At 39.7% G+C, this 24,327-nt stretch overlaps 1 protein-coding gene across 15 annotated transcripts in view; it reads left to right on the top strand.

Moving 5' to 3' along the window:
• Positions 1–15,761, top strand: part of LOC138815294 (protein FAM114A2-like) — a 214,093-nt gene extending 198,332 nt beyond the window's left edge. For all 15 annotated transcript variants that reach the window (XM_070004623.1, XM_070004622.1, XM_070004618.1 and 12 more), the window contains 2 exons: positions 8,603–8,690; positions 13,356–15,761. The gene's annotated coding sequence lies outside the window, so the exon portion shown is untranslated. The remainder of the gene's footprint in view (positions 1–8,602; positions 8,691–13,355) is intronic.
• The last annotated feature ends 8,566 nt before the right edge of the window (positions 15,762–24,327 follow it).

Below are 24,327 nucleotides of genomic sequence, written 5' to 3'. Positions count from 1 at the left end.
GAAGTGTTTAGGGACCATTAAAAGGCATTGGGTGACCCCAAAGTGTAGGTCCCTGGTCTTCTGTGAGTAACTAGTTCTAGGAAGGTCTCAGGAGAGATCTACATTGCTTGAGACACATTGTGCTCCTGATATGCATACCCCTGGCCCACCTAGATATGTCCTTTCTGGAGGCCTGGCTCTCTTGTGACTTTATCTATGAAGCACCCAGCCCTCATGGGGGATTTGATATTTCAGTAGCTCTTAAAGCCTAGGCAGAATAGAAGACAGAGCTAACCTCTCCCAGTTCCCAGGTCTTGCTTTGAATGGATGGATGGAGAATAGGGGAGATATGAAGCTGTAGGTCAAGCAGGAGTGGCTCAGGTCATGTGCCAGAATCCCAGATGTTCCCTGTAATTGTAGAAGACTCCTATAGCTTCTACAGTGCAGTGCAGGGGAATGAATATTGGCATTGAAGGCAGGGCCAACATCAGGTACCAGATGTGTCTCCTATAAACATGTCCAGACCTCAGCCTGCATTTCCTCCTCTGAGAAATTGGGATGGTTTTCTTTCCTGATGGTCTTGCTTTGTGTCTATGAGATCCACTTGGAAGTCTTGCTGAGAAGGTGATGCTGTGATTCCCTCATCTGGGCAAGGAAGGCAGGAGGAAGAGAAGAGAGTGTGAGAAACAGAATCCTTCTCTAAGCTTGTCCTAAGGAGGTCTGTCTATGTGGTAGATAGTGCTTCCAATCTGGCTTTGTGTCAGAGCCTCTGCTACCTGCCTCTGGCTTTACTGGATGGCAACCTTGGCTGCAGAGAGTATGGGCTCGGCTTGAATGTTCCTTGTCTCTTGTGTGTTGGTATACTAACCCGGCCTCCTGATTGATGGCTGAGAACCCTATCTCACTTGGGGGTAAACTTATCTCCAGGAAGCTCCAGACCAGTCACCCCTCTGGGCATTTGATTTACTAGGGAACTCAAGCCTGAGCATAGCATGCACACAGCTGCTGCATTAGGGTGCCTGACAATCTCATCAGCCCTTTAGTGCTCATTTGTGCATACTTGTGGATGTGGTGCCTGGAGCCTACAAGTCCAGCTTCCTTGTTACCCTGGAGCATTGAGGACTTCAGAGTGAATACTCAATGAGTACCTAATGGCGCCCAGTACAGAACTGCTCTGTGTACTCACAGTAGTAGACATAGTGCTCAATTACTGTAGGTGATTCATAAGTGAGTTAAGAGGGCACATGGAAGAAGGATTGGTTAGCTTGAGTTCATACCAAAAATAGATGAGAAATATTTAGGTCTTCACAGGAAGGTGATATTGGTTCTGAATATTGGGGGATGAGATCTTCTTTGGTGGTCTCTGGGAAGAGTCTGAGGCCCTGGCAAGCTGTGCACTATTCTATTTGGTTCCTTGGTGCCAAATTGCCTGTCTAATACTAAATGGTTCCTGTTAGCCCCAATCAGATCCTATTACACTAGTGCAATTTGAGTTCCAGCATCAAAAGCTCCTTGTTCAGTTAGCCGAGCTCTTTGAGTTAGTTACTAAATCTGTCTTTTGTGTGAAGCATGCATGCTTGTCTTGGAAGAACGTGCTGAAACATCAAATTATTTATGAAGCCTGTTTTCTTTGCTTACTCATAAAGGGATAAATAGCAGTTTTGGAGCCACAGTATTGGGCGGAAAGGAGGAACAATGGCTCATTGTCTTCTCTAGTTCTGAAGGATCATGGTTCCCATGGGGCTCTAAAACAGAGCTAGCTGTGGGTGTGATGGGTTTAATCAAAACTGCTACAAAGACTTTACAAATAGGGCACAAACTCTTGAGAGTGTTTGCATAGATATGAGTCTTTTTTGTATTCATATAAGTAAAACAGTAGTACATTCCTCAGAATAAATACAATTTGTGCATTGTAGAAAATGTGTGTAATAGAGATAAAGCATGATGAAAAACTAATTCCATATCTCAGCAGAAAGGATGGAACACTACCAACACCTTAATGTACAATGTTTTAAATGTCTCTAAGCATGTGTGTCTATCTTACCTTTAGCATATACCTACTAACACCTTTAAAAGAAGGGCATTAAAAGTGTATTTTCTTTTTATTTTCATCACAGCCACGGTCTCTCTCTGGTTCACCAGGTTTCCCATTGACTTGACAACTCTCCCAGAGTCTTAGCTGATCTGTTGTCATCACCTTCCCAATAAGAAATATTCTTAGCCTTATTAAGAGCACAAAACTTGTGGGGGTGAGGTTATCACAGGAGTTACAGCTCTGTGGCCCTTAGAGTAGGGTTTCTAAGTAGTCCCAGGACAGGAGATGGAATGGCTCTGTCACTTAGGAAATACCAGGTTTCTCTGAGTCCTTGGTGGAATGGTATTGGATAGGCCCCTTTATGGCTTGCCCTAAGTTTTTAGGACAGTCAGGACTGAGTTGTGCTATGTCTCCAGCTCTGTCACTTGTCACTTTGTGGGTCATTGAAGATGCTTTTCACTGCTTGCAGATGGCTCCAGTGATGTTTATAGAAACAGTTTCATCAGAACATGCAGTATTTGGGAAATAGCATGGGAAATGCTTGGCTCTGTGGACCTTCTTGTCAGTGTGGGGAAGTAAAAGTACACAACAAGGGACCAGAAAAAACTGTGTCTTCTCCTGATTTTAAGAAAACCTAGAGCCGGGCGCTGGTGGCTCACGCCTGTAATCCTAGCTACTCAGGAGGCTGAGATCTGAGGATCGCAGTTCAAAGCTAGCCCGGGCAGGAGAGACTGCGAGACTCCTATCTCCAATAAAACCACCAGAAAACCGGAAGTGGCGCTGTAGCTCAAGTGGTAGAGCGCTCGCCTTGAGCTGAAGAGCTGAGGGACAGCGCCCAGGCCCGAGTTCAAGCCCCACGACCGACCAAAAAAAAAAAAAGAAAACCTAGAGTTTTTTTTCTCTTTGCCTCTCATAATGAGTGTCAAAAAGTTCCAACTTGTTCCTGCTACAAAAGAATACTTGCTCAGTGTCCAGGTTCTCACATCCAGCCACTCCAGAAGGGGGAGATGAGTGTGTTCTTGAAGTCTGCCCAGGACTCCATTCTTAGTGGGAGTCCAAGACCCAGGTACCACCTGTTCATCTTGACAAGTTAAAGGCATGAGAGTCTGTGGCTCACCTCACCTCTCCCTTGAAGGATTTGAGCAGGAAATGTGAGGCTCAGCTAGTTTGCCAATAACTGGCATATACCCAGTGTCATAAAAAGGAACAGGATTTTCCCTGTGTCCTTTTACTTCTCTGATAGAAAAGAAGTAATGATTAATTTGTTTAATGTTGGTGATATTCAGCTATTGTGATACCAAGTGGTATATCTTTGAAGTTTGAGTCTGAAATGTTCCTTAAAGGCCCATGTGTTATAGACTTTGTGGCCACCCCATGATGAAGCTGGCAGAACATTCAGCTGTGTGCAGTGATCACCTCATAATTTTGTATTGTGCCTGTCATCCCATTAATTGGGAAGCATATTAAGATTATAGGGAGGCACGAGTCAAGTGTTAGAGTGGCCTTCCAGCAATCATAGAGCTCTGAGTTCAATCCCTAGGACTGCAAGCAACCATTCAGAAACACACCCCATGCTATGGTAGAGTCAACCTTTTTATTCCACAGCTGAGGTGACCAGCTCCCAGTCTTGTCTACCTTCCTTCCTCCCTCCCTCCTTCTTTCTCCTTCCCTCCCTACCTCTCTTTCTTTCATTGCTTCCTTCCTCTCTCTCTTTCTCTCTCTCCCTATCTTCTTCCTTCCTTCCTTTCTTTCTTGTTTTTGATCTTATAGAAACTCTTGCCTTGTAATCTGTGTTTACTTCACGTTTGTCTTCTGAGTGTGAAGATAGTTTTTCTCCCAAATGCTACAGCAGGTAATCATTTAATATTTTATGTGTTTCCCATCTGCATATTTGTTTGCTTGTTTATCTTGTTTAGGTTTGAACTCAAGACTAGTTTGCCTGGCACATGCTCACACAGCCACTGGAGACACATCTCTACTCCTTTTTAGCTTCAGTTATATTTTATATAGGACCTCCTGTTTTTTGTCTTAACTAGGCAGAACCAACATCCTCCTGTCCACAGCTTCCTGGGATTTGAGATGGGATACATGCACAATCATACCCAGTTTATTGAGATGATGTTTCAATTTTTTGTGCAAGATGGCCTCCAACTTTGATCATCTTGATCTCCACCTTCTGAGTAGCTGGGATTTGGGGGGACAGACGTGCACCATCCCATCCTTGGCCTTGAAAAACTTCTTCATTTTTTGTGGTCATTGTCTGTTTCTGTGGGCATTTTCCCCCACCGTGCCTATTTCTTAATGAACAGAAATGTTATTCATTTTGTTCTCTGGTTAGGTTCATGTAAGATGTCAGCAGACTTTTTTGTGTGTGGAAGCCTTGGCGTAGAACTTAGGACCTGAGTACTGTCCCTGAACGTTTTTGTTCTAGGCTAGTACTCTACCACTTGAACCATACCCCCACTTAAGGATTATTGGTGGTTAATTGAAGATAAGATTCTCATGGACTTTTTTTGTCAATGCTAGCTTTGAACCATGATCCTCACGTTTCAGCCACCTGAGTAACTAGGATTATATGCATGAACCATCAGTGTCCAGGTGTCAGCAGACATTTTTAAGGGGGAATGAACAAACGGGTAGTATTTCATTTTCACCTGTCTATAGGTGTTTAATATTGGTCTGATTTTTTTTTTTTGCTTAGCTTTTCCTTGGGTGGAGTTAAAAGTTTCTGCTTTTCAACAAAGGATATTAATGTCTACTGAAGGAATAAGAGCTATATCTTAGAGAAACCATCCATATTCTTTTTGAATAAATGTTTATCTATGACAATCTGGGTATGCATATTTCCTGGCAGGTTTTAGAAGCCCAGAATCTTCAGCATTTCAGCTTCCCACAGACTCTTAATTATTTCATTCAGGTCTCCTGTTTCTAGGATTTCTAAAATTTTGAATTCTCTCCTTTATTAGAAATTACAAAATAGGTAATTCTGTTATGCATTTCCTTTGATTTTACTGGGACTTTAGAGTGGTCTTCGATAAATCACTTTCTGTGATCTAACAACATACTTCTGGTGATAAGCTGAAAGTATTACATTCATTTTTCCTAAAGATCTCATTCTTCTCTGTTCAAATTGTTGTCAGTCACTGATCAATGTTGCATATAAATTGAGGTCTCAAAAGCAAAATAATCCATAGCCTTCAAAATGGATACAGTCCCGTAATTATGAAGGAACAACTATTTTCAGAGACCTCTTGTTATTAGAGATGTGCCTTATAAACCTACTGAGGGAATCTTTGGAGTGAATTTTGTAAGTTTCCTAAGGGCAGGATCATGTTCATACAATTCTGAGCACTTTCTGAGTGTTTTGTTATGTTGGCTTTTTGTCTTTCTTCTCTCAATGTCAAGTCTTAGCATGTAAGTACTCAGTAGTAGAGTTAATCAGGAGTACAGCAGACTTGGTTTACAAAGAGGTGACTCCCAGTCACTTGTTTGTACAACTTCCTTCTCATTGGACCCTCTACGGGCTCTTATTAAGACCTTCAATATTGGGAAAAGGGAGGAGGACTGAAAGGGGATAGGCTTGACTCAATTGTCAATAGGTGAGGACTTTTTATTGAGGAACACCGAGGGGCACAGACCTTCCTACAGTTTGGAGGTTGTGTTTAGGAGCTGGGCTATTCATCTGAGCAAGGAGGAAGAGATGAATGAAAGGGCCTAGTCTAGTGAATTGTGCCTTTCAAATGAGCTCACATGGGATGTTCACAGCTGGGTTCAGGCACATCAAACAAACATACCTGGGAATTTGTCTGGCATCTGTATGGACCTGGGACAATAGGGTGGGAGTCAATCCTTCACTCTACATCTGATACTGTTGCCTTTAGTAGTCCTGTGACAGAACACCTTTTGACACCTGAATTCTTTCCTGTTCTACTCACATTTTCTGTCTTATTGCTTAAAGACAAGCTATAAAATACTATTTCCTACTCCTGTGATTATTGAGCTTATGAATTGTCAATGAGCCCTTATACACACGGGATGAAGTAACTTTCTTCCCTGTGGCTTCTGGGCCCTGTTTGGCTAAGGTTAGCCTTTACATACACACACTCTCACACACACACACACACACACTCACACACGCATGCACGCACACACGCACACACACACACACACACACACACACACACACACATGCACACATCTTCAGACTCTCATTGTTTCTAGGCTTTCTCCACGGTATTCATTGTCCCAATCAGAATTACTTAAATACTGAAAATTGGACCCTATTAATAATTATTCTGGGACAATGGCACAAGTTGGTTGGACTCAGAGAACAGGAACACATGATCATTTTAGGTATATCTCACTCTTGTTCCCTTTTCCCCTTGATCTCCATTCTTTTCTATTTAGTTCAGCTCAAGACTCTCTTGTCCTTAGTGGTTTATTGCTAGGAAGCTTCTCTGAATGAAGTCTGAGTTTACTAGGTCAAAATGATGAGGCTCCATGTCAGAAGCCATTTTGTTCTTCAGCTCAGTGTTTAACTACTGGGGTAACATTTTGGAGTGTGGGTTCTATAGCAGGCTGTGTCCTGGCTATTAGTAGCAAGAACTAGACCACAGAGGGCTCAATGTCACTAAATTGTCTGTGTTTGTTGTACATATATGTCTTACATTTGCCATTCTTTTTGGCTTTTCAAGTCCCCTATTCTTAGAGAAGATCAACATTTTAAAGCAGTACCTATTTAAGATAAAAGCCATTTTATTAATGTTAATGATTAGCATATCTAGTCACTTAGCTACCTTCTTATATCTTTTACAAAAAACTGTTGAAGCTTCACACTTCTTGTTTAAACTTGTGTAAAGAGATTAAAGGATCAATATTAATACCTTAAGAAGTATTTGATAAAATAGTATCCATGTGTTAGTCCTTATGTTCTGTTTCAAATAGTGAAATTTAATTCTTGACCAATAATGCTATATATCAAGTTGTATAACACTCTCAAAGAAGCTCAGCACTTATATAAGGAATCTACTCTCAAACATGGATTTTTAAATTCTTTGTTTTATATTTCTAGATCTATGTTTTCATTGCTTATACCAATACCAGTTAAGTATGTTTTATGGTCATTCTTTTAACTCATGGTTTTGCATTTTGCTCTCTGGAAAGTGTTTGATGATAAAGATACACTTTAATTTTAACATCAACAAATCTGTGCCTGTTTCATTTTCTACACAATTGAAATGTCAGGTAAAGGCTTTTCAGGAAGGGATCATTTAGACTCTTGCCTGGCAAAGATATCAGCAGTGACATTGGGCAGTGTTCCTAATGATGGCTACCATGGCAGATGTGGGTGGCAGCTCCAGCTGAGGTGTCTGCCCCTGGCACTGTGCAATCGGTAGCTTCTTGACACCAGTTCTGCAGATGTGGAGACTCATTCTTGGTGTTGTGCCTCTGCACCAAGAATATTCTTGGTGTGTTCTCTGGCTTTCCTGGATGTTTAGAGATGTTTACATACATATTATAAAAAAAAATTTAGCCTAGCAGAAGTAGAGAAAAATTATATAAGGAATATTTACCTATCAGCAGGCACATTTAAAAATTGTGCAAATTTTATTGTTTTCTTTCTTATCCACTTTACTGTTGCTATTAAAGAATTTAATTAAATTTAATTAAAGAATTCACTCCTAACACTTCAGTATAAGTCTCCAAGAAATAAGGACGTTTTCTTTATAACTTTACTATTCTTCATCTTTTCTATTAAGTTAATAGCAGTTCTTTAATATTGTCATTTAAGCCTGTATTTCCTCGATTTTCTAAAAAAAAAAAACAAACAAACAAACCTCTGCCTTTTTGTGTGTGTGATATTGGAGACAGAACTCAGGGCCTTGTGCTCCTAGTGTTCCTCCACTTGAGTAATTCCTCCAAATGTGCTCATTTCTCAGCTGAGGTCTTGCAAACATTTCTGCCTAGGCTGGTCCCAAACATGTGGTTTGCACAGGAAGTAGAAATAGCCATGAGGAAAGACACATGTGGATGTGTAGTTGTATATATAGCTATTGAAGGTAAAATATTCTTACACAGAGGCATCCCCCTCTAAAGTCTAATCACCCAATGTAGACTTGTACATGGTATTTGTAAGCAAGTTTAGATGGGGAGAGAGATAATGGTATGGAATAAATTTCTAGGAAGAAGTAATTCTGCAAAGGGCATGTTCAGGGAAGTGAACAACCTAAGAAAATTAGAGATTTGTGACAGTTTCTCAGCAATTGCAGACTGTGAAGGAAATGGCCCAGCAAGGTAAGTGTGTTTACAGAAGCTATAGGCCAAGCTACTTTGAACAATGACTGGTTTGGTTTGTCACCAGAATGTTCCTGCAGGGGTAAGAGTACTGGCTTATTTCAGATTGCTCAGCCTCAGGTCAGCCATGCTAGGCTCCTTGCTATGAGTATACTTGTTTCATTGTGTGCCATAAGAAAAACACTTTCTTTGATGCTTATCATGATCAGGACAATTGTGAGGGCCATAAGGTTTCAGACTATGACAATAAATGTATTCATTCATTCATTCATTCATTCATTTTTGATGTTTCAGTGTTGTTCTGCCATAGGTCTTGCTGTGCCAGCCACAGTTGAGTCATACCTCCAAGCTTCCTACCAACACCTGAATGAAAGTATTATAGGTGTGTATCCATCTGTTTATTTTATCTTCTATGTTGTATGGTTTCCAACTTTGAATTGATTATTCAAAGAAACCGCCAAGACTGTATAATAAAAGAAAATAATTTCTTTGGATGCTTGTATATGAGAGGAACAGTCAGCAGCTATGTAAAAGAGCCTTGTGTCCTGAGATGGGTTGCATAGTGTTTATGACTTTGAAGTTATGCCTGTGTGTCCCTGTTTGTATGTCCTGAGGTTTGAACTGAGGTCCAAGGTGCTGTCCTGAATTTTCTTTTCAAAACTAGTTCTCCATTACTATAATCTTGCATTTGAAAATTAATGTTTGTTTGTCATAGGGCTTGAACTCTGGGTTGACATTGTCCCTCAGTTCTTCAGCTCAAAATTAGCATTCTGTCCCTTGAGCCACAGCACCTGTTTTCTGGTGGTTTAATGGAGATAAGAGTCACACGGACTTTCCTGCACAGACTGGCTTTGAACCGTGATCCTCAGTTCTCAGCCTTCTGAGTAGCTAGGATTACAGGCATGAGCCACTGGCATCCAGCTGGAAATTACTGGGGTTTTTAAACATAGCAAATATTATTGACAAGTAAACAACTGTGGCCTCATCAGAAAGAAGCCCCTTTGCTTTCCACCATTGTCCCATTCCTATAATCTTACCTCAGAAGGATGAGAACGGGAGAATCATGGTTTGAAGAAACTCCTAAAAACAAGTCCACAAAACTCCATCTGTAGTTAACTAATCAAAGTACAGAATGGAGGCCTGATTCAGTTGGAAGAGTGTCAGCTGTGAGCAAGCAAACAAATCCTAAAGAACATGAGTTCATGTTCTTAGTTTAAGTGGTTGCAAAATATGTAGATGACATCCAGGCAGACAGTCAAATAAATAGAAGATGATAGATCACACTTTCTTGTTGCAAGTTGATCCCACAAGGTAAAACAGCTCATAATACTGGATAAAATATAACTTTTAAATTATGAATTGGATTTGAGATGATACCCAATGCATACAATTCTTGCAGCTCCAAAAATAGCTCTTTGCACCCCCACAAATACCAGTTTTTGAAATCAGAGCCTTGCCCTTTCTTGCCTTTTGCTTCCTCATCTAGCCGAGCTCTCTCTCTCTCTCTCTCTCTCTCTCTCTCTCTCTCTCTCTCTCTCTCTCTCTCTCTCTCTCTCTCTCTCTCTCTCTCTCATATAACTCTCATTCCATGAGATTCAATTCCCTTGTCTTCCAAAAAATTCAGCAATTTTCATTGTTCTGTTTCCATACATGAAAATAAGTTACATCAAGACTTAAAACCTTTAGCTTTGGGATATACCACTTGGGGTAGCTGGTGGCATACTCATCATTAGACATTTCCAGTCCTGAGAATGGTTGTTACATCTATTGGGAAAGCAGAGGAGGAGCACTGGAGGGCTGCTTAAGCATCTTGAAGACCAAAGAGTACCAGATGGTTAGAGGAAGCCTTGGTTCTCCATCAGGTACCGGAAGAGGGGTGCAGAAAAGTTCTGGTAACTGTTGATTTTGCTATTACCTGTCACAGAAACAGTACTCCAATTTTGATTCAGGTGACCACCCACAAATACACCATTGGTGTATTTTCCAGGCATGAAGTATAAAGCCAGCAAAGCATGAAATCCCTTGTAATGACTAATTTAACAAGAGTCCATGACTTTTTGAGAAGATTGGACCTGGGGCCTAAACCCAGGATATAGAGTGAAGGGAACAGAAAGGCACTGGGCAGAGCAGAGTGCCTGTGGCATCCCAAAATGGTTGATTAGAGTAACAGCAATTATTGTGCACTTCAGTCTAGTCTACATAGGTGGGTTTCAATACTGTAGTTGGATCCACTTACAACGAATGGGACAATGGTTGGAGGCAAAGGGGCTTCTTCCCAATGGGGCCACATTTGTTCATGATATTTGTCAAGAATAGTTTTGCCATTTTTTAAAGCAGTAATTTTCAGCTGGGTGCTAGTGGCTCATGCCTGTAATCTTAGCTACTCAGGAGGCTGAGAACTGAGGATCATGGTTCAAAGCCAGGGTGGGCAGGAAAGATCATAAGATTTTTAAGACTTTTTTATGTATCTAATCAAGCCTATTTCCTATTTCACCCTGACAAAAGCAATGTGAAATGTGTAAAAAATATCAGGTTCAAACAAAAATCAATCCAGCAAGATACATTTGCAGTTTTAAAAGTTACAAGAAAAGTAGTGCCTTGTGGTAAAGTTTCTTACTCAACAATTTCAAATGTCTCAGTGTCTGTGTATAAAAAGATTATGGCAAGGCACGAGTGGCTCATGTCTTTAATCTTAACTATGAAGGAGGCTATGATCAGAGGATTTAGATTCAGTCAGCCTGGAAAGGAAAATCTGAGAATCTTTTCTACATTTAACCAGCAAAAAGCCAGAAGTGGAGATGTGGCTCAAGTGGGTAGAGTGCCAATCTTGAGGGAAAAAGTCAATAGATAACCTTAGGCCTTGTGTTTTTGCATTCGAGTCTCTGTACACACACACACACACACACACACACATTATGGAAATTTGGCAGTGTGTAAAAATGTGAAAGGAAAATAATTTTCAGAAATTCACATATATGTTTTCAAGATGACTTACTTTCCTCTTGATGAAAGAAATAGCAATATGATTATGCCCATTTTAAATGTCTCTGGATTTAGTTAGCATAGTCCTTTAATAGTTCAGGAGTTTATCACTAGGCTTAATATAAGAACTCCTGTCTTTATAGAATTAAAATAATTTTCTTTATATTGTCAAGTGTGCTGGACATTACAAACAATTCTATACCATTTTAATAGATTTTTTTTTTTGCATTTTGTAAACTGAATATGTCTTTTCTTTTGAATGACTCATGAGAAAGAGGTGGTGCCTCTTTGAATTTGCTTCTTTCAATATTGAACTCGGACATAGCTAAGCATTTCCAATCTCTCTTCTAAAACTCACCTTAAGACTCACCTTTGAAAATTAATTAACTTTAAGATTTCTTGCCATTTAAGTTGCAGACTTTGATTCTGCAAATCTCAGGTGTCAGCTCTTGCAGTGTCATGTAGTTCTTGTGAGACTGTTTATTTTCCTGGTGTGTATAATTTGTCAGATGTACTCAGCTTACAGTCCCATTATAAGTTTCAAATACATAGAAAATAAATCTGACGTTAATATTCTGATAAAACATTTAGCTCCTTCATGTACACGTTCTATATCCATGAATTCAACTCACTTTTGATCACAATGATTTAAGAGAGTGATTTGATCTGTCAGGAAACTGTACATGCATTTCTTTTTCTCAGGGTTTCCTAAACAATAAAAATACTACTTGTGAAGCATTTATATAATATGGAGCATTTTAACTTCTTTAGATATGGGAGGATATGGGTGGGTTCTGAATTGATAATCTGTGTATTTTGGCACTTTTAAAATATAAAAAAAGAAAGGAAGAGTGGGGTGGAAGGAGGGGAGGCCCATCTTGGAGCCAGTTACTAGATACAAGGTCAACCAAAGGAGATCACCTGCTTTCTTGAGGTGGGCTGGGTCTGTAGGGTTTGTCCATTACACAATGGAGGCTTCTCTGCTTCAGAATTCCAGGAATTCCATTGGATGACCACCTGGAAGCAGGAAGTATGGGTTCCTCAGGGCATTCCACTTAGGCTGTCCTGAATAATCCTGTCCAATTCAGGAAGAATCACAAAATGAGTGTGTTGTGTTCAAATAATTTTGGGAAGCGTCGGGTTAAGCAGGAGTAAGTGCTTCCTCAATGTCAAACACTTCAAAATGTTAACATGCTGATTTTTGTCATGAAGCTAAAACATAACCTCTTTGCCAGGCAGAGGCTTCAAAGCTATACATGCCCATTGGTGGTTTGCCAGAAGGAACTTGACTGCCCTCTAGCGTTGCTGCTGAGAATTATCCATACAGGAATTACCTTTCATACAGAAATTACCTGTATGAAAGGTAATAGCCAGAGGGCAAGGGGGTGGGGATGGCGGCGTGGGAAAAAAGTCCAGTCTTTATTCTTTTCCTGGGCATGTGGTCAAGCCTGACACTTGCTCCAGTTCCAGAGCAGGTTTGAATGCAAGAATCACTACCTAATTCCTGAAAAGTAGGAGTTGGTGGGAGGAGAAACACAGTGGAAAAGGGCATCATATTTAGTCTACACCTTGATTTAGACCTGCATTAAGCACCAGCTGCATCCCTTACAGCTGCACCCTTCTTTCCACTCCTTTGCTTAGATTGGCATTGGTTGACAAGGTGGTATAATAGTTGAGGATCCAGCCTCTGGGCTTGAAAACTGGCCCTACTGTTTATTATTCTGTGTGCATAGAGGAGGTTCCTTGGCTTCTCAATGATTTGTAAAATGAAATCAGCTCTCATCAAGCTGCTGCACACATGAAATGCACTAACGGTTTTTCCATTTGAATGAAGCCACTCAGCAAAATTCCTCATATATATATATCTTATATATATTTATAGATATAGTATGTATTACATACATTATGTATGATATACACATATTATAAATAGTACAAAACACGTACGTAATCACAACAAGAACAGCCAAGGCACAGCTTCTCCCCCAAAAAATGTATAAGAAGGCAGGGACAGACAAACACCTCTCAGTCCTAACTCACAATTTTAATGGTTTTAACTCTCCAGTTAAGCATCATAGATTGTCCAGTTGGATCAAAAAGCAAGATCCTTCTATCTGCTTTCTTCAAAAGACACAACTTACCCACAAAAATGAACATTCTGAAAGTGAAAGGCTGGAATAAAATATATCAAGCAAATGGCCGCCATAAAGAGATGGGAGTTACTATACTAATGTCAGATAAAATAGACTTTAAATTAAAATCAATGAGAACTGACAAAGAAGGTCACTGCATTCTAATTAAGGGAACTCTCCTTCAGGTGGATATTATGATTTAAAACATCTACTCACCAAATAATGGAGCACCAGAAGAAGTGCTACTTTCTCTCAAATCTCACATAGATCCAAAGACATTAATTGTGGGGGACTTTAATACACTACTATCCCCACTAAATAGATCCACCCAGCAAAAAGTCACCAGAGAAACTTCGGATCTTAAAATTTGCATAGATCAACTAGTCTTAACCAACATCTACCGAATATTTGACCCAGCCCCATCAGATTACACCTTTTTCTCAGTAGCACATGGAACATTCTCCAAATTAGACCATATTCTAGGCCACAAAGAAAATCTGTCTAAATTCAGAAACATTGAAATTATACCCTGCATTCTCTCAGACCAGAAGGGAAAAAAATTAGAATTCAATACCAAAAGCCACCAAAGTAAATACTGTAACACATAGAGGCTGAACAACACAATTTTGAACCACCAGTGGGTCATGGAAGATATTAGAAAGGAAAATCAAATGTTCATGATATTCAACAAAAATGTTCACACAAATTACCAGCTCCTCTAGGACACAGCAAAGGCAGTACTCACAGGCAAGTTTATAGCTCTGAGTTTGCACATTATCAAATTGGAAAGATCTGAAACCAACAATTTAATGAGGCAACTAAAGCTTTTTGAAAAAAAGAACAACAAGCCAAACCCCAATCCAGTAGATGGAAGCAAATAAAATTAAATCCGAATTAAATGAATTAGAGTCCAAAAAAAAAAACTATAGAAAGAATTAACAAAACAAAGAGATGGCTCTTCAAAAAAATAAAATTGACAGACCCTTAACAAATCCTATGGAATGGAAAAAAGAGAACACACCCACATAAACAAACTCAAGAGAGTACAATGGAAATATAACTACAGAAACAACCAAGATTCATAATATATAAGGGGATACTTCTCAAACCTTTATACTAATAAGTTTGAGAATCTAAAAGATACGGACTAGTTTCTAGCAAATATTGACATGCCCAAACTTAACCAAGATGATTTAAAACCACAGACCCATATGAAGCATCGAAATAGAGCAGCAATAAGAGACCTCCCACCCAAGAAAAGTCCAGGACTGGATGGATTTACAGCTCAATTCTACAAGGCCTTCAAAGCAAAACTCACACCAATACTTCTCCATCTCTTTAATGAAATGCAGAGCAAAAATTCACTATCACACTCTTTTTATGAAACCAGCATAACCCTCATCCCCAAACCAGGCAGGGACTCATCAAAAAAGAGAATTATAGACCTATTTTTTGATGATTATTGACAGAAAACTTCTCAACAAAATGTTGGCCAATCGACTTCAACAAGTCATGAAAAGAATCATACACCATTATCAAACAGGATTCATTTCAGGGATGCAAAGCTGGTTCAATATATGCAAAACAATATAATTCATCACATTAACAAGAGCAAGGATGAGAACAACATAGTTATCTCAATAGATGCAAAAAAAGAAACATTTGACAAGATCCAACAGCCCTTTATGATGAAGGCTTTCGAAAACTAGGAATCCATGGAACATTCATCAATATAATAAAGGCTATATATGACAAACCTGCAGCCAGCATTATACTTAATGGTGAAAAGTTAAAGCCATTTCCTCTAAATTCAGGAATGAGACAAGGGTGTCCACTCTCCCCACTCCTCTTTAAACTAGTATTAGAATGCCTAGCTACAGCAGTAAGAGAAGAGCACAGCTGAAATTAGGAAAGCACCCCCTTTTGTAATAGTTCCACAAAAAATAAAATACTAGGAGTGAACTTAACAAAAGAGTCACCTTCACAGGAACTCTATGACAAAATCTTTAAAACCTGAGAAAGGAAATTAAAGCAGAACTAAGCAAAGGGAAAAACCTCCCATGCTCCTGGATTGGGAGGATTAACATCGTGAAAATGACAATACTGTCAAAGGCTAAGTATAAATTAAATGAGATACCTATGAATATTCCAACCTCATTCTCCAATGAAATAGAACAGGCAATCCAAAAATTCATATGGAACAATAAAAGACCCCGATGTCAGTATAATTTGTGGAGGGGAAGGGGAAAAACAAGTCATTTAAATAAGGATACAGGTGGACCCGTTGCAACAATGAGAAGTACACATTCTCATGTCGAAAACGAACTTTACAACTTTGGTGGGGGGGGAGGTTTGGGTGGGGGGGGCGGGGGAGGCTGGGAAGGGATAGGAAGGGTTAAAAAAAGGAGGAGGCTACAACGCTTGATAAGAAATGTACTCACTATCTTGCCCATGTAATGGTAATCCCTCTGTACAGTATTTTCACAATAAAAAAATAAAAATATAAAAAAAGAATAAAAGACCCCGAATAGCAAAAAAAAAATCCTGAGTAGAAAGAGCAGTGCTGGAGAAAGATCAATACCAAAATTCAAACTCAACTACCATAGAAAACTCTCCTCTACTCAAACTCTACTCTACTCAAATTCTACTCTACCATAGAAATTCAAACAGCTTGTACTGGCACAAGAACCGACCTGAGGACCAATGGAATAGGACTGAAGACCCAGAAATGATCCCACCGACCTATAGCCACCTAATTTTCAGTAATTGAGCTAAAGAACTATATTGGAAAAAAGATAACCTTCTCAGTAAATGGTGTTTGCAAAATTGGTTAAACACTTGTAGAAAACTAAAACTAGATCCATATATATCACCCGCACCAGAATCAACTCCAAAATGGATCAAATATCTCAAAATAAAAGCAGACTCCCTGAAAACATTACTGGAAGGAATAGGAGAAACTTTAGGGTTCCTTGGCACAGGAACCCTAATAGAGATCCAGAAGCACAACAAATCAAAAAAAGTTTGGACAAATGGGATAGCATGAAACTGCAGAGCTTCTGCAAGGCAAAGGACATAACTAGCAAGATCAACAGAAAGCCCAAGGACTGGGAGAATATTTTCACTAGCCATACAAAGGACAAGGATCTCATATCTGAAATATACATAGAACTCAAAAAACTAAATCCCCCAACAACAAATCCTCAAAGAAACAACTGTCTGATTAACAAATGGGCTACAGACATAAAGAGAGACTTCTCTGAAGAGGAAATACGTATGGCCAATAGACATCAAGAAATACTCAACCTCTCTAGCCATTAAAGAAATGCCAATCAAGACAATGCTAAGATTCCATCCACCCCAGCTAGAATGACTATAATCAAGAAATCTTGTAATAACAGGGAACCCTACTGCATTGATGGTGGGAGTGTAAACTTGTTCAACCACTCTGGAAAGTAGTATGGAGGTTCCTCAAAAGACTCCACATACAGCTCCCTTATGACCCAGTAATCCCACTTTTGGGCATTAACCCAAACGATCAAAGACAAGGTCATACCAAAGCTACCAGCACAGCCATGTTTATTGCAGCATTAATCACCATAGATATGGAACCAACACAGATGCCCTTCAGTAGATGAATTGATCAAGAAAAAAAGAATGATATTGCCCCATTTGTTAGGAAATAGAAAGACTTGGGAAAAATTATATTAAGTGAAGTAAGCCAGGCCCAAAGAAACATAGGTCCCATTGTTTCCCTTATTTGCAATATCTAGTATATGTCTGTGTCAATAAGAAAAGGTCAGACAAGTTGATATTAGGGAAATGAACCCCAAAATAAGTATTCAAATGTTTTTTAAAATGTGATTGTTTCTAACATATTTATAAGATGATTTCTTTGTTGCTTTGTATGTACCTCCCTCACGGTATAAACCCTGCTTTCACTGTATTTGATGTTGGTTTAATTTGTAGAGGGTAAGGGGAAAAATAAATCGTTTAACTAGGGATACAGGTAGACCCATTGCAACAATGAGATGTACAAGTCATTATGTCGAAAAACGAATTTTAAAATTTCGGTCGGGGGTGGGGGCAGGATCTGGTATGGGGGTTGGTGGGGTATGGGAAGGGATGGGAAGGGTAAACAAAGGAGGAGGCAACAATGCTTGATAAGAAATGTACTCATTATCTTGCCCAAGTAATTGTAACACCTCTGTATGGCATTTTCACAATAAAAATGTGATATATCTCTATCTATATATCTATCTATCTATAGATATAGATCTATCTATCTCTATCTATCTATCTATCTATAGATAGATACATAGATACATAGATATTTACATAGATATATATATAGATAGATATATACATACATATAGATAGATATAATTATATAAAATGTTATTCTATGTCTCCGTCAGAAAGAATAACATTGCCTCTTTCATTAGGAAATGGAAAGACTTGAAAAAAATTGTATTAACTGAAGTAAGCTAGGCCCAAAGAAATATACATCCCAAGGTTTCCCTTATTTGCAGTGACTAGTACATATCTAGGACAAGCAGAGAAAATCGAAGGCTATATACATAAGACCACATGAGATAATGTTAAGCAAAATGAACCCTAAGACGGGGTCAAGAGGTTTGTTTTCCTTTCTTTCAAGTGTTATTAATGTACTTACAATGCACTATGTGATTCTTTAGTTTCTATTGTACGTCCTTCCCCGATGGTATAACCTCTGTTTCCACTGGATTTTATGCTGGTGTTCTGCACCTTGTATAAACATTTTTGTAATTTGGGGAGGGGAAGGGATATTACAGAACCGCTTAAAATGGGGATGCAGGCTGACCCATTGTGACAATGAGATGTATAGGACACTATACTGAAAATGAACATTACAAGGTCAGGGTGGGGGGTCTGGATGAGTTGGGAAGGCGGGGAGGGAAGTAATAGTAGGGGGAAAATAAAGGAGGAGGTAACAATGCTTACTATGAAAAGTGCTCATGTAACTGTAACCCTTCTGTACCCTACTCATGTAACTGTAACCCTTCTGTACATTTTTACAATAAAAAATTTAGAAAAATAAATAGTAGAAAATATGTTTATATATTATATAACATATATTTTATTATACTAGTTATATATTATAAAATATATGTATTAAAATGTTTCAGATCTACTATATATTTTACATATATATAATATATACACATTTTATACAGATTTATTTATATACTTTATATACGCTTTATACATATATATGTAGAACTTTGGGAAGCACAGTGCCAACTGTCTGCCAGGAAACCATGCTGTGTAAAGGTCAAGCCCTCCTTTGCCATTTTTAGTGGACATTAGCACAGGTTCTTGCAAGTTTGTGTACAAAATTTCCTGGTGTTGGCTTTGGTGGATTCTGGGTATTTACAGGCTGACTTCTCCCACAATCTCCTAACCTCACATACCCACTCAAGTTGTCTGGAATTGAAAAGCTGAAAATCACTTGATTTCCTTAACTAGGGTAAAATACAAATCTATTGCCTCAGTTCACGTGGTGCATCATGCACGTAACAATGAAATGGATTTGTTGCTGTCGTCCCTGATCCTGATAGGTTACCTGGGGGAACTGGAGAAAAGCTGGATGGGATCAGGCAGGGAGGGGCATGGGAGGAGCAATGGCTGCCCACGTTGTGTTAGACACATCCCTGAAGAGCTCTGCTAGAGCCTCCAAGCAGACAGAAGGAGCAAAAGGAGCAAGCTAAAGGTGAGGTTAAGACGAACATGGGTAGCTGAGGTTGGTTCCAGTGGGACCCCATAGGGCAAGGGATACCTCCTAAATTGTCTAGTGTCCTTCTGTCCTTGGGTTTTGGGGGATCTGCTCCCAGTGTGTGCTCCACCACGGGCAAGAGGCCTGCCCCAACTTCTCTCTGCTCTTCTGCCCCTATTATAATTGAGTGGCTCAGACCTGTAGGGACTCACGCTACTCTGCCTAAAGCTCCTACTTGTCTACTCCTAATCCCAGGCATATTCTTTCTGGCCTTCTTTATTATTTGTTATCTCTAAAGAGAACCATGCTTTTTCCTCTAGGGGATAGCCATTCCTCTCTGCCCAATCAGTGGCAGGCTTTTTCCATCTGTCTGCTCACTGAGTGGAAAGGCCTGGTCTACGCAAAACGGAAACCATTTCCCTCCATGTTGCCTGCCTAGGAACCCAGTGAACACTACAGGCCTCTGCTGGACTGAATGAGGCAGGTGGAATGAAGGAGGCACCAGAGACACAAAGCTGGCATTCCTAGATTGTGTTCAGTGTAACCAGCCCCCACACTGGATGATGATTGGCCATCCATAGGGAATAGACACACAGAGCAAATCATTTCTCAATTAGGCAAATCATCTGGAAGCGGTTTTTCATTGTGTGTAATGTAATGATTTTTCACGTAATAATGTAATGATTGCTTATTCAAGTCAGTTTGGGCCTTAATTACAACATAAATTTCTGATTAATTACCAGCAGGGATACTCATCAGGTTATACAGCATTATCCCCTTCAACATTACCTTTGCTTGTAGATATTTTTGTACTTATGCCACCTGTGATTGGCAAGGTGTGTGCAGGTGAACTGATGGTTAACAGTCCATCGAGGTCCCACCTCTACAGGATACACCAAGCATTACCCTTCTGCAGACCAAATCTATAGATCACACCTATCTCTGGTATGAAGTGAGCTTCAGAGAAACAGTGGAGCCTTTTAGCAAGGCTGCTGCCAGCAAGGAAGAGCTAACAAAGCAGGCCTACTGCAGGCTCAGCATTGGCTATAATCTGGGATCCTGGATCTTGGGAGAGCTTTGTCCAATTCTCCAGGGAACTATGTCTTCCTAGTAGTCATTTGCTTGTAACATAGCTCACCATGTTTTTAATTGAATGTCCAAAGAATGTGGCCATGAGTCTGGAGTCTGGAACTTGGTATGTTCCATGAAGAAAGGCTAGGGATCCGCGCCAGTGGACTTCCCAGATGTTGGCTTTCTGCTTCCCTTCCCTCCCCTGCCCTGTGCTGCCCTGACCTTTTCTTTCTCTTCCTTCCACTCCCTTTCTTTACTGTTCCCTTCTTTTTCTTCTTCTCCCTCTCTCCTCCCTTCCCATCTTCTCCTCTACCCCTAAACAGAAAATCAAAATTCACTAAATAATGATACCTCCTGCCCTTTCCCCAGCCCTTGACAGTTACCATTTCACTTTCTAAGAATTTTTCAATGCTAGTTACCATATGTGAGTGAAATCATACAGTAACTCAAGCTTAGTACATTGACAAAGTATCCTCAAGGCTTGTCTGTTTCAGACCTACATGACACAAGTGATGCACACATGACCCATAGGACTATGTATACATTGTGTGTGAGTATGAATTTGTATATGTGTGGCTCATTCATGGTTCATACATGGTTGTGTGTCAGTATTTATATGCGTTTGTGTGTATAAATTATTATTATGCACACATAAATACCATGTGAGTGAATGCATCACCATGATTGTGGTTCGGTTATATATTCCTGTGTTTTCACATACATGTCATTATTTATGCATATTCATAGATGTATATGCAAACATGTTTGTTGTTCCAACTGAAGATTGTCAGTTAATCTTTCCTGCTGTCTCCTGCACATTGTTGGCTGCATTAATGTTTCTGCATTAGTCATAGCATTGCTGGAACAGGGACTAATTAGCTTGCTCACTTTGGATGAAATAAATATCTCAATGTGCAGAAACTCTTAAGAAATGTAATGTTCAAACTTTGAAAGGTACTTTGCACTAAAAGGTAATAAAGCACAGAAGTGCAAAGGCAAATCACTTGAGAAATGATTTTTGAAGCTTTCTGGGAGAGGGTGAGTGTCTGAATCTCCCTCCAAGTTAACAGTGCACTCTTGGGCTGTCTCACCTAACGACATTAGTACAAAACACACACACATGCCATCTTGGTCATTTATATCACAGTATCTTGAAATGTTTTTAGTTAGAAAATGCTTCTGTGTCTTTGGCTGAAGAACCAGAATGCTGAAAACCTATTTTATTAATTAACTAAGTTCCATAGTTCACATTTTCCTTGATTCTTTTCCACTCCAGCACCCATCTAGGTGACTACATTATGTTCAGCATCGTGCTTTCTTGATTGGACAGTCTCCTAGACTTTCCTTGCTTTTGGTAACTTTGACAGTTCGGAGGCATATTTGTCATGGGTTTTATAACACTGCCCTCAATTAGAATTTATCCAATATTCTTGTTACAATCTGATTGAGTTTGTGTGTTGGGTAAAAAAGTCACAGCAATACTTATTTTCAGCATCCATTGTATCATGAACCCAGGGAGTCGGCGTGGTGGGGCATAACTGTAATCCCACTACTCAAGGTGCAGAGCTAGGAGGGACTCTTCTATATGTAGATAGGTTTTTCTCCCTCATTACTTACCTATTCCATTACTTATTTCTTTGTATTTATACCTATGTATTGGAAATGCTGTGGGTTATAACCTGACATTGCTGTCTTTTTTATTTATCACTAGAAAATTCTGTCTATTGGTCAGTAGCAAGTCTGTGTATTGGGTCCTGTGTCCCACTGACTTCCTGGAGTTTTCTATTATTTTGCTAAGATCGTGTGTGTGTGTGTGTGTGTGTGTGTGTGTGTGTGTGTGTGTGTGTGTGTGTATGTGTGTGTGTGTGTGTGTGTGTGTGTGTGTGTTTTGTCCCAGCCCTAGACCTAGTCATTTCTACAAGGAGTCTGGCTCTCCCCCATTAAAAAAACAGTTTGTGAAACTGTAATATGGATTTTATATGTTCTCATTGATGCCAGAAGTTATTGATTCTATTTAACTGAGACATAATTTCTATATCTTTAGGTCTATGCCTTTTTAAAATTATCATTATAATGGTGATGTACAGAAAAGCTACAGATGTATAAGTCAGGTAATGAATACATTTTTTGGACAATATCTCCCCTTCCCTTACTTTCTCTGTTTTTCTCTCCCATCTCACCAACAAATTGTATAGTTCATTTTCAACATAGTGTTCAGTGAATTTGTATGACTACTGAATTTGTAGGACTTTTGTATGACATATTTTGCAAGTTGTGGGGTTTGAACTCAGGGCCTGGGCACTGTCCCTGAGTTTCTTTGTGTTCAAGGCTAGCATTCTACCACCTAATCCATAGTGCCACTTCTGGCCTTCTCTGAGTAGTTTATTGGAGAGCCTCATGGACTTGCTTGCCTGGGCTGGCTTCTTACTGTGGCCCTCACATCTCAGCCTCCTGATTAGCTAGGAGTACAGGTATGAGCCTTTGGCACCCAGCATCTATGACTGATTTTTAATGCTGGAATGGTGCTCTCTCTCTCTCTCTCTCTCTCTCTCTCTCTCTCTCTCTCTCTCTCTCTCTCTCTCTCTCTCTCTCTCTCTCTCTCTCTCTCTCTCTCTCACCCACCCACCCACCCACACACACACACACACACACACACACACACACACAGATTTCCTATGATGTAGATACTTCAGGGAAACGTATTCTAAAAATCTTTTTTTAAAATTGTGAACACACTGTACAGAGGAGTTACAATTACATGGGCAAGATAATGAATATATTTCTTATCAAGCATTGCAGTCTCCTCCTTTGTTTACCCTTCACATCCCTTCCCAGTCTCCCTCTGCCCCCCACCCAATCCTCCCCCCCACCAAAGTTATAAAGTTCGTTTTCAACATGACCACTTGTACTTCTCATTGTTGCAACGGGTCCACCTGTATCCTTAAACGACTTGTTTTTATAAGGATGTGCGCAAAGAAGAATTGAGAAGCTGTAACCATCCTGGCTGGGCTTATGGGAGAAAATACGAGATTCATGAAATGGAAAATCCTGGGAAATTTAGAGCTAGGAAGAGTGAAGCTGGCCAAACAAGGTGGCTTCCTACTGAATTTTGTAGTATTTATTTTTCCCAGTGGTTGGCAAGGGAGGGCCTCATCGTCAGGGGCACTAGAGACTTTGATTCCACTCATTTATGAATGGGACATTATACATGAATGAGACGTTTTAGTCTTAAACAAATGAAGTCATGGCCCTCTGTGGCTGCATTATATTTGAAAAGCGGATTTATTTGAAAACACAATCTGTGTAATTACAGGATAATAAATTATTAACTGAGAGGACTTTTTTACGGCTCTTGGTGATGTATCCTGCTATTTTTGCAATATTTTGTATGAGCATTCTAAGGTACTGTATGATTGATCTTCTTTCGAGAGTTTTCCTTCCCTCTTTCCAACTTCCTAACTTCCTAACTTTCTTCTCTTGTACTTGTTTTTGTGCCTTGAGCTGAAGAGCTGAAGGACAGTGCTCAGGCCCAGAGTTCAAGCCCCACAACCGACAAAAAGAAAAGTTTTCTGGAGAAGGATCTAAGCCTGGAGTCACAACTCTGTCAGCACGCACTGACCTCTGTCACTTGCTGACACCAGAGTGACAGGAAGCAAACAAGTATAAATTCCTCACTTAGTGCAAGCTTCAGGATCTTCATGTTCCCCTGTGCTCCCCTGCTTGCTTACATTCTGTTTTTGCCCATTTATTTACAAGTTTTGACCCAATTCTTCGTAATGGTATCTGGCAAGTCTCACATTTGGTAAGTAGGTGTTCAATCCCCTTTTCTCCTGGAAGGTGCATGCCTTTGTTTAAATCTCGGAGTATTTCATTGTTCCAGTGTCTCACCTCTATGAGAAGTTCAATGGAATAGTTGTGGGGATTTTTTCTTTTCTGTTTTTTGTAAGGCATGTGGCTTGAGCTCTGGGTCTGGGCACTGTTCCCGAGCTCTTTTTGTTCAAGATTAGCACTCTACCACTTAAGCCAAAGTGCCACTTCTGTTTTTTTTCTGAGTAGTTTATTGGAGATAAGAGTCTTAC

This window comes from Dipodomys merriami, unplaced genomic scaffold, assembly GCF_024711535.1.
Source record: "Dipodomys merriami isolate MVZ:Mamm:240054 unplaced genomic scaffold, mDipMer1.0.p SCAF_635, whole genome shotgun sequence".
Lineage (NCBI taxonomy): Eukaryota > Metazoa > Chordata > Mammalia > Rodentia > Heteromyidae > Dipodomys > Dipodomys merriami.
Note: the sequence above shows the minus strand (reverse complement) of the source record. Positions and strands in the feature narration are given on the sequence as shown.